This window comes from Pseudorca crassidens, chromosome 14, assembly GCF_039906515.1.
Source record: "Pseudorca crassidens isolate mPseCra1 chromosome 14, mPseCra1.hap1, whole genome shotgun sequence".
Lineage (NCBI taxonomy): Eukaryota > Metazoa > Chordata > Mammalia > Artiodactyla > Delphinidae > Pseudorca > Pseudorca crassidens.
The window spans coordinates 87,466,373-87,477,668 of NC_090309.1; the positions used below are offsets into that span (position 1 = coordinate 87,466,373).

The following is an 11,296-nucleotide window of genomic DNA, read 5'->3' on the forward strand; positions in this document are numbered from 1 at the left end:
ACTAGCAGTTCTGGTCTATTTCTACCCGAGGAGAGCTTCATTAAAAGTGAGTGTTAGGCTTAGTGTTGGGGAATGTGGAGATGCATGTATAAAAACTGTGATCATTCTTTTTTTTCCCTTCCATTTTTATTGAGATATAATTGACACACAGCGCTGTATATGTTTAAAGTATACAGCATAATGATTTGACTTGATACATCATGAAATGATTATCACAAGAAGTTTAGTGAATATCCATTATCTCTCTCTTTTTTAAAAATTAATTTATTTATTATTTATGTTTTGGCTGCGTTGGGTTTTCATTGCTGTGCGTGGGCTTTTCTCTAGTTGTGGCGAGCGGGGGCTACTCTTCTTTGTGGTGCACGGGCTTCTCATTGCGGTGGCTTCTCTTGTTGTGGAGCACGGGCTCTTGTTGCGAAGCACAGGCTCTTGTTGCAGAGCATGGGCTCTATGTGCGCAGGCTTCAGTAGTTGTGGCACGCGGGCTGTAGAGTGCAGGCTCAGTAGTTGTGACGCACGGGCTTAGTTGCTCTGCAGCAAGTGGGATCTTCCCGGACCAGGGCTCGAACCCGTGTCCCCTGCTTCGGCAGGCGGATTCTTAACCACTGCGCCACCAGGGAAGTCCCATCCATCATCTCTTATAGATATAAAATTAAATAAATAGAAAAATGTTTTTCCTTGTGATGAGAGCTCCTAGGATTTGCTCTCTGGACAACTTTCATTTATAACGTACGGAAGTGTTAATTATATTTATTGTGTTGTACGTCACATCCCTAGTACTTACGTATCTTACAGCTGGGAGTTTGTACCTTTTTACCACTTTTATCCTATTCCCCTCCCCCCTCCTCTGCCTCTGGTAACCACAAATCTGATGGTGGCCACTCTTTTAATGAAAAGATGTATCATCTTCCACTTTTTTGTGCATAAATATAAGTGAAGTAATGAGTGAAAGCACTTCTGGCTGTAAGCGGACGTAGGTGTCATTCCCAACTGGGTGGATCTGTGACCGTGCATAAGTTACTCTCTCTGTTTGCAAACCAAAACCATCAGGCTGGAAGAGGACCAAGGGCCCTCCACTTCCATTGGCCATAGTTTCATAATTGCATAATGAATGGAATTCACCTATGACCCTAAATCCCTTATAATTTTTAACAAGATTGTAACACAGGGTTTGTTGTTTTTATACCATTTTGTTACTGTTTTAATAACTTGGGAAAGCCTGGTGTTGGTATGTAATGTGTTACACTGTGTGTTGGTTCCCACAAAACGTCTAGGTAAATTAGTCTTCTGTAAAAAATTACCTTTAAATTCCTTAGGGGAGTCTAGTGTGACTTACAGTGTGACTAAGGAGGATGCAGTTGTCACTCCCGCTCAGTGGAACCTCTGTTTTCCTCCTAAGAACTGCAGCGGTAACCTCGACCCTGGTGTTTCTGCTGACACTCTGCTGTCCCCTATAGCCTGCTCTTTGTGCAGCACCCAGTGTGATCCTTAAAAGTCACCTTGTTCATCACACTCACGGGTCTTCCTTTAAGTCTCTTTTTGGTATTTCTCCTAAAAGGCCTTCCACATTACTTGATCTGAAATACCTTTCATCATCCTCTTCCACTTAGCGCTAACTCATGACTACCTGTATCTCTCCATGTCTGTGTCCGTGCCTGTGTGTTTGTCTACAACTATCACATTTATATCCATACCCATAACTATATATCTGTACTCATAACCATATCTCTATGTCCACACCCATACTTATAGCTATATCTCTGTGTATAGTATGTGCGTGTTTACCTGTACTTTTGCACTAGAATGTGCCCTCTATGAAGGCAGGGGCTTTCTTTTTCTCATTGCTTTAATCCCAGTGCCTAGGACAGTGCCTGGCATATAATAGATGCAAAATAAGTATTTGTCAAACCGAGGAACAAATATCCCGCTTGTCAGGATTTGGGTTTTGGCTTTTATTAGCTCTGTGGACAAGTTACTTAACTTCAGTGTGACTTTATTTTCTCATTTCTCCATCAAGGACGTCATCATTTCCCTCAGAGATCTGATGTGAGAATGAAATGAGATGATACAAGGAAGAGGAGCTGCTGGTCCTGGCCCAGAAAAGGCACCAAGTTAAGGTTAATTCCCTACTTCCTTCTTCTGTCTTGCTGAGCACATTCTGACTTTCACAAATCTGTGGGCTCAAAGGGAAGCACACCTATTAGTATTCACTGCTGAGTCATTTCCAGAGCTGGCAAACTGAGCCTTTCCAGCTCTGGAAGATTATAAACATAAACACTCTTTTCCACAGGAGAGACTGCCAAAACACAGAGCTGATTTGCCCACGAATTTAAGCATGGCAGTGGTAAATATATATATGTATATAAAGTCAATAACAATGGCAGCTTATTATTTAATTTTATTAACAGACAAAAATTGAGAGTTAAGAGCTATACTTTTGCTATCTAGGTGACATGAGCTTAAGCATTTACCCCATCACCCAGCACAAGAGATCATGTTTCAAAAATGAAAAACTTTCAGGAAGGCCTCTTTCCATTTGTATTTAAAAACCAAATGTTTCCAACAGAGAATTATCTCCCTTAGAAAGAGAAACCACTTTAGTCAATAAAAATATTAACCCTAAACATCTGCTAAGAGTCTCACATGCATTATTGCACATATTGTTCACATTAAATCTATGAATCATAATACTGTTATAAACTTATATCTATTTTGAAGTGATTTAACCAGCCCGAGGTCACAGGGCTAGTTAATGGTGGAGCCAGGAACCATGCTATGTTTGCCTGACCCTGGAACCAGCGAGGGCCCCTAAGCACTGTACTTGAAGGCCTCAGGTGACAGCAAAGCCAGTCCCAGTGACCGTTCAATCTAAATATATAATTAAATCAAAACCAAAGATGAAAACTGAAAAACAAATATACCCAGATTTGTACAGCTTTGTATTTGTATAGCTCTTTGTTAGTTACAAATGGTCCCTTTATAAGTTGTCTCAGTCCATCCTATGTAGGATTGGGTGAGACTTTATATCACTTTATAGATGAAGGAGGAGAGGTTATACGACTTCACTGAATGCCCCCAGGTAATAACGAATAGAGCCTGGACTCCACCTTCTGACTGTAGATTCTTGTTCTGTCCCCTGCTCTCCTTGACTTTCTAGGAGAAAACCTCCTCTTCTATACTGAGAGACTTGTTACCCATTGACAGAGTATCTTCTGAGTGTCAGTTACTCTGGTAGCTGTTGTGAGCACACGGGTCTTAGATAAACACAGACACTATCCCTCCTCTCTGGAGGTCAGAGACACAGATAAAAAACAAATACATACGACGTTAGTGCCCTGGTGGTGTTCGTGCCACAGACGAAATTAAAAAATTAAAATATGTGCAGTAGGTAGGGAGAGTCAGGTTGGGGAGAGGGTTGAAGTTTTAACTTGGGTGGTGTGAGGAGATTGCTCTGCTAAAGAGATACTTGAATACCTGGAAGAAGTGAGACGTTCCAGCCGTGCGCTTATCAGGAGTGACTGCACGTGCCAAGGCCCTGAGGTGATAGGAGGATTCTTGACGTGTATGAGGAATAAGAAGGAGGCCATGGGAGCTGCATCAACCAGGCAGCGGATGAGTCTACAACTCCGAGGGTTGTGTCTTCCACCGTGGAGGGCAAGGACCGGCAAGTTCAGCAAATCCGAGGCTTTGGTGCTGACCTACAGGCACGTGGAGGGAACCGCCCTCGGCAGGTAGAGAAGGGGCCCTGAAGGAGCGGGAACTCAAAAGTGATTCAGGCACAGATTAGGTTCAGCCTCTCCTTAAAGGAGTGAACTGTGCATCGTAAATGTGATGAGCATTCCCTGAGGACGGTGAAGCCCGACTGGATGAGCACCAGTTACGAGCATTGGAGGAAAAGTCCTCAGCAGGAAATGGCCGTCTCTCTCCACAGACTGAAGCCTTCCTGGCAGAGACCACGCGTTTTTATCCTATTTCCCAGAAGAGCTCGGCTGCTCTGGGTCCGCGTATATGAATTATCTAGAGTGAAGTCAGATGGGGCAAAGTCATGCGCGTCTTTTTAATTAATAGGATTCATAAGTTCTCACTGGAAGGCAGCCCTGTGGATCCCATTTTTTCCCTATTTGACATTTATGTAGCCCTCTTTACCAGGTAAAACATCTTACCCCTTTTTATTGTCACAGCAAAACTGTGAAGTAGGGGAGTACGAGCGATACTGTCTTTCTCTCTTTCCCTCCCTCCCTTGAGGAAATGGAAAGTGAAATGGTATTTGATATGATGGGAAGTGCTGGAACTCCAGAGACCTCAGTGGCTTCCTCTGTGTGGCCTGGTCAGACCCCGCCAGAAGGGGACACGGTGGCAGGTCAGGCTGTGACAGTGTGGGGCGGGACAACGGGGGCCCTTCTGGAATCTGCAGGCCCTCTGTGCGGCCCTGTCGGCTCCCAGGCCACGTGGGTGGTGGACGGAGCATCTGGAGACCAGGGTCCAGGACCCGAAGAACACAGAGCATCTGAACAAACTTGGGGAAATCACGCTCCCGCTTCAGGCTGCCCTTCTCTCATCTGTAAAGGGGGGAGTTAACGTTACATTTATTTAAGTAACATTTCTATAGGTCTTATTTCCGGCCAGTTGTGGTTATAAGCACTCTACAGACATTAACTTGGTTAATTCTGCAGGCGGCCCCCTGAGGTAGGTCATACCATTATCGGCATTTTGCTGGTGGGGAAGGGAAGCCGCGGGAGGGTGAAGCGGCTTGCTCAGGGCCGCAAGCTAGTGCCTGGTAGGGCCGGAATTCAAATCCGAGCAGGCTGGCTCCATCTTCTGGCTTTAAGCTCTCGCTCTGCCGCCTCCAGTGCAAGATCTCTACGTTCCCTCTTAGCCTTCCCATCTGGCGAGGGTAATTTTATGAGCTGAGATTTCAGCCCATACGGGGAACTCTTGCTCTAATCCATTACACCAAACTGCACGCTCTGATCTGATCACCCGGCCTTCCCTTGAGGCAGTGTTGGCGTCGGAAACGTCCACTGTGTGAGTTGGCCGGGATGCTGACTTACACAGAGGTGAGAACTCAGGGCCTCTGTGTACACTGATATCACCAGTGATTTCTACTTTTAAGCTAGGAGACTGTAGGTGCTGATGTAGGTGAGGTGCCTGGCCCTGGGACCCCCTCTCCTTTCTCATGAGGTCACCTGCTCCCCTGTTGGTTCCACTCACCTCTGCTGGGATGACCCCAAACTGTGTCGTTAGCACTCACTCCCCTCAAGGTTAAGTTAGGTTAAGGAGGAACCACAAGCACACCTCCTCTCCTGCTGCCCGCTGGCCCTCTCTCCTCCCCCGGAAGCTGGAACACGCTCACAGCGCCCCACAAAGAAGTAGAGCCCCCTGCACATAAGTCTGCAACCCACACTGAGGCCGGACCTGCCGGGGGTTCTTTTCCAGCCCCTACTTCAATTCACCTCTTGAGGGGCCCACGGGAAGCTCCACCCCTCCTCTGGGGACCTCTGGAGACAGTTCTTGGGGTTCTAAGGGTCCTTTTTTTCTTTTTGCAGACAAAAGTACATCTTATTCCTGAACCGTAGCTGCAGACTTGAATTTCCTTTGTACTGCCGGCCTCTTTCACCCGCAGCTCTGACACAGCTGAACCTCAGCCTCACCTCCTGTCAGGCCGACTCAGGTCCATGTGGTCAACGGCCCCTCCGTCCTTGGAGTCCGGGATGCTTTGCCCGTGCGGTCCTGGATGTCTGTGATCATGGTCCCTGACGTTCCTCCTCTGAAGTGACCCTGTGTTTCTCTCTCACTCTCTGTCCCCTTGTCCTCTTTCCCGTGTTTTCCATGGAAAAACGAAGCCACTGTAGCCTCTTCCCAGTTACAGGAATAGTCTCTCTGTAAACAGCTTCACTAGTTAAGAGCTCTCATCAAAGCCCTTTTCTTTTCTTGTTCCTCAATAGCTTCTGTCTTTGTTTTTTTTTCTTAAACACATTATATTTTCAGAGAAGTTTTTGGTTCACAGCGATATGGAGAGGTGGGCACAGAGGCTGCTCACATAATCCTCCTGCCTCCACGCAGGCACATCCTCCACCATCATCAGCATCCCCTGCCAGAGTGGTCCATTTGTGACAACCAAGGGGCCTCTGTCGACCATCATGATCACATCAAGTCCACAGTTTACAACAGGCTCCATTCTTGGAGTTATACATTCCATGGCTTTGGACAAATGTATGATGACACATATACACCGTCACAGTATTAATCGGAATAGTTTCACTGCCATAAAAGTCCTCTGTGTTCTACCTCTTCATCTCCCCACCCGCCTTCTACCCCGACTTGTGACAACGCCTGATCTTTCTTTCTGTCTCCACAGTTTTGCCTTTTCTAGAATGTCATATAGTTGGAATCATACAGTAGGTAGTCTTTTCATATTGGCTTCTTTCGCTTGGTAATATGCGTTTAAGTTTCCTTCATGTGTTTTCATGGCTTGATAGATTGTGTCTCTTTAGTGTTGAAGAACATTTCATTGTGTGAACGCACCACAGTTTATTTCTCCACTCACTTCCTGCAGGACATCTTGGTTGCTTCCAAGTTTTTGCAATTATGAGTAAAGCTGCTATAAACATCTGTGTGCTTCTGCCTTTCTTGTTTTGCTTTGAAAGTTTTTCTCATTTCCAAGATAAATTAAAAAAAAATTTAATATCCTGATTTTCTTCTATTTGCTTCTATTTTATAATCCATGTGAAATTATTTTAGTGTTAGGATATATATTAATGTTTCTCTTCAGCTGTCTTTCGAGTTATTTTGACGGCAAGAGTTACATTTTGTACTTCTTTGAAATTTACCTAAGATGTACCAAAATGCTTGGCAGGTACATAGCACTAAATACTTATTAGCTGTAATGATACGTAGTTGCTTTAATAAGTATCAAGCAGAACCACTAACATGTAAAGGCTGCTAATATAGTAGTAATAGCTACCATTTGTCGAGCAGTTGTTATGTGCTAGGTAGATTCTATAAACTTTACCCATTTTAAATCCAACAACCTGGCAAAGTATGTATTATTGTCTCTATTTTATACATAAGAGAACTGATGATCTTGAGATCACACATCTTAAAAGTAGCAAAGCTGGGGCTGGAACACAAGTTGATGTATCTTCAAAACACCAAGATTTTCCAACACCTATTGCTGTCAATAATAGTGGAGAGAGGAGGTGAGTGATGTATGGACATACAGAGTAACCTCTTTCTGGTCCACTAACTGGAATTTATAGTCCTAAGGATTCAGTCTTAACATCAAATATTTTATTGAATTGGATTTAAACCCCTTTACCATCTACTGAGCCCAATGAGGTAATACTTAACAAATGCTACATGTTGGCTTTTGGCCCAGTGCAGGGGATACGAGCACTTCGCAGTGATAATTTTCTCCTAATTGGTTGTAACTAATGCACTGCCATCCTGGAATTTGTCACTTACCTAAATGTACCTTCGCACATGGACCATGGTCTCCACATAAATGCACACTTACACACACTAGAAACAGCTTGGTGAGAGGCAGGTGGGATGAAGAAGGATGTGCCTGAGTGGGCAGTAGGTGACCTGGTGGACCGCCACCTTCTACGAAATCTCTTTTGGATGAGGGAGGATGGCTGGAAGAACAGGAATTGGGACTCGAGAGGCCAATGGAGAGGCAAGGCTGAGCCAACGTCACTGTGTCTCCTGGGCTGGTCTTCCTTCTTCAGAGGCTTATTTTCTCATAAGTAAAATGGAGAAGCTTGGTTAGATCTGCCACGTCAAGCTGTGCTCTGTGGAGGTCACTTGGGGTCATCGTAAGTAAGAAATGAGAGCCAGAGGGATCTGAGTGCTCTGCTCCCACTCAGGCCCATAGCTCTCTGCTTTGCCCATCTTACGGTTTCTGTGGCGAACAACATGCAAACCACTGAAAGTGAGCCTGCCCCAGAATGGCTCCAGGGAGGACATTCTGAGAGCTTACCGCTTCTCTCCCATCTCCAAGAGCCCCCAGTGCATGTGCTCTGATGAAGGTTGGCATGACGAGCACAGAGGACGCTGCCTGTGTGGCTTCCCAGGAACTCCCACTGGCCAGCGCACAACAGAAGGTAGGGAGGGTGGCAAAAAAGAGAAGCAGGTGGAAGTAACCTGGGTTAGTCTCGGCCCCCATGGGAGGAGTTAGACAAATGCTCACCAATAGCCATCCAGTCCCCTGTGAAAGGAGCTAATGTAGTAGAGGGTGGTCAGGGCATCTGTGTCCCCATGAGGAGCTCCCAGGGCTGGCAGGGGCTGAGGACATATGGAGTGCCCACCCACCTGCCCAGCTGACCCGCTTCAGGCAGTGCCACCTGCAGCCGGGGGCAGCTGTCCTGGGCCGGGGTGACATCTGAGTCCTGGAAGGGCATACCAGGAGCCTCAGAGGGAAGGCATACGAGACAGATCCAGGAATTGAGGTGACATGAAACTTTCAGAGGGAGAGGCACCTTTAGCTTTCTTTCTGTTAAAATATCAATGAATTCATCTCCTGCGTATCTAAGTCCCCCCTTCTTTCTCTCTGTCTCGCTTTCTCTCTGTCTCTCATCTATATTCTGTTGAGCTGTGATTTTCAGTACTCCAGGGATCTTAAAGTTTCCACACCAGCTGTAGTAAAATTGCATAAGATGTCTTGATGGTAGTGTGAATTCTCAGTGCCTTGGGGCCAGGCTGAAACCCACAAGCTTGAAAGATCTGGACTTTGTAGGAGAAGCAGAATTGGAGAGAGAGAGAGAGAGAGAGGAAACAAATGAATTCAGGAAGATCCACAAGGAACCTCATTTCTGTCTTTCTGGAGCTGGTGGGAAATTAGCAAATGACTTAACCTGTCTGAGTGTCATGTTCCACATCTGTTAAAAGAGGATTTAGATTAACTTTAGATTGCTAAAGCTAATAGTAATATCTACCTTCCAAATTTATTTTGAGAATTATTAAGAAAGAGTTTGAGTAGTCTAATATTTCCAAAATGAGCTCCGTAGATGGCAGCTGTAATTGTACACAGGTTAACACCAGCTCTGATGGCTGTCTTTGTCTGTGTGGCCCTGTGATCATGATCGTATTGTGTTCTATTCTTTCTAGGCAGACGGAACCCACCATGCACATGTGGTATTGTGTCAGCATGTCACTTTCTTGGGCCTGTTGAAAAGGTCAAAGAATACAAATTTGGAGAAAAAGTTAAAAGATTTAGTTAAGTCTGAAAAAGCAGTTGTCTACTTTCCAATTCTTATCTTTCCTCATTGCCTTTTCCACCAAAATTCCAGCCTTTCCAGGAAACCTTTCCAAATCAATCAGAAGTCAGAAGTGTGCGCTGGCATCCCCAAAATGTGAGCTCCAGAACCATCATTCATTTCTTGCCTAGTTTTGGGCACCACTTCTGGTCTGGACCGGCCACTTTCCTGTTCTGGAAATCCAGCCTATTGGACTTCATGGTTCTGAAGTCCATTCAACCCGGGTAAGTTCTGCGATTCTCTCCCTCTTCATCCTGCGACCACAGTTTCTACACTCAAATTCAGAGACCTGGTCTGATAACTCCAAAACTTATGATGGAGAAATTAAAAGAATATTTTAATTTTGAAATATTGAATATTTTAATATTTGAAATTGAAATGGTTTGTGGTTGGCCCCTTCTCAGAATCTTTCTGATGAAATTTGATTATGTAGATCCAGCATTTTATCAAAATTGAGGAATATTTTCTATTTTATTTTTTTAGTTGGAAGCCCTTTGGCTCTAAGCATCAGAGGAAATGAAGAAGGGACGTGAAGCTGTTACCAGGATGGACTGCATGAAATCTCATTAACTGAGAACACAAGGGACCAGACAAAACAGATTTTGAATTAATTAGTTTGCAGTATGTGAAAGCATTGCTGAGAAATATAGGACATTTTATTGGCTAAGAAATTCCCATTCATTATATTACTCGACGCAATGTTAAGTCAAATGATAAATGGGAATGATGTTTCTTTATTTTTGGGCAAATGATAGGTGGTTTGGGAAATACTGTATTCGGTTCTCAGCTATCTGGATGAAATTTATCAGATTCTTGCTTATTGTCATAATTTTAGGTTGTATCCTGTCAGCTCTCAAGTTCTGTTCTTTAATAAATTTTTTCCTTTCCATGTGAATCCCGAGTGATCTAATGGATAACCAGACATCCCATGTTTTGTTTTATTTATTTTTTAAAATATTTATTTATTTAGGCTGCGCCAGGTCTTAGTTGCGGCACGCGGGGTCTAGTTCCCTGACCAAGGATCGAACCCGGACCCCCTGCGTTGGGGAGTGCAGAGTCTTACCCACTGGACCACGGGGGAAGTTCCCCCATGTTCTGTTTTAAATGTATTGATTCCTAAAGATTCAATACTAGTTTTTCACTTTAAGATCTTTCTTTTTTCTTCAAACGTGGCTCGTGGTCATCAGAGAGAAGCTTGGCTTCTTCACCTTGTGTTTGGAGGCACTTGAGCTTTTCCATTTCCAGCTCCGAGGTTCCCGGACACTGGGCTGCCTCTGGCTGTGCTCTGGCCGCCTCAGCAGGGTGACTCACAGTGCGTTTTGGTTGCTGTCTCCTGACTCACAGCGTGTGTGGTGAGGTCTATGAGGAATTTTCACGTCTGTGCTTATTAACCTTTCCTCCTTGTGTTAGAGTCGGCTTAACCCAGGGCCTTGAGAAGATTAGGCTGTCATGAAATACTCCACGTAACAGGGAGGAAAGAGTAGCCCAGCTGAGCATGGAGCAATGGGGCTGAGCGAACGGGAAGAGTGTGATGGGGATGCTTGGGGTGAGCTGATGCGTGTCCCCCGCAACTTCTGTAAAGTCCTCTCCCACCCTCTTGGTCGGAGCTTCCTCTCTTCCCTGCTCACCCTCCTTCTCCTGGCTAAGCCTCCACGTGGTCTGGGACTGAGCTGAGGCCTGGCTCAGGCTGCCCCCCTGCTCTGCCCAGCACGGGGCTTGGCTTGCCGGCCGGATGTTTGTCTGTCTCCCCACGTGAACCCCTGCTTCCCAGTTCCACAGCCCCTAGCCCCAGCTCCAGGCCTGGTGGAGCCGAGGCGCTTGAAAAGCACCTGCCAGGAGCTTCCCTGGTGGCGCAGTGGTTGAGAGTCCGCCTGCCGATGCAGGGGACACGGGTTCGTGCCCCGGTCTGGGAAGATCCCACATGCCGCGGAGCGGCTGGGCCCGTGAGCCATGGCCGCTGAGCCTGCGTGTCTCGAGCCTGTGCTCCGCAACAGGAGAGGCCACAACAGCGAGAGGCCCGCGTACCGCAAAAAAAAAAAA

General features: G+C 45.7%; 1 long non-coding RNA gene across 2 annotated transcripts; it reads left to right on the plus strand.

The window, feature by feature from the left end:
- Positions 1-204: 204 nt before the first annotated feature.
- On the plus strand, positions 205-10,178 carry LOC137205499 (uncharacterized). Of its 2 annotated transcripts, none has more exons than XR_010934186.1 (3): positions 205-2,116; positions 5,546-9,480; positions 9,740-10,178. It is a non-coding gene; the product is annotated as an uncharacterized lncRNA (long non-coding RNA). The 2 variants fall into 2 exon arrangements; XR_010934185.1 differs by having other exon boundaries at positions 252-2,116; positions 9,290-9,480; positions 9,740-10,151.
- The last annotated feature ends 1,118 nt before the right edge of the window (positions 10,179-11,296 follow it).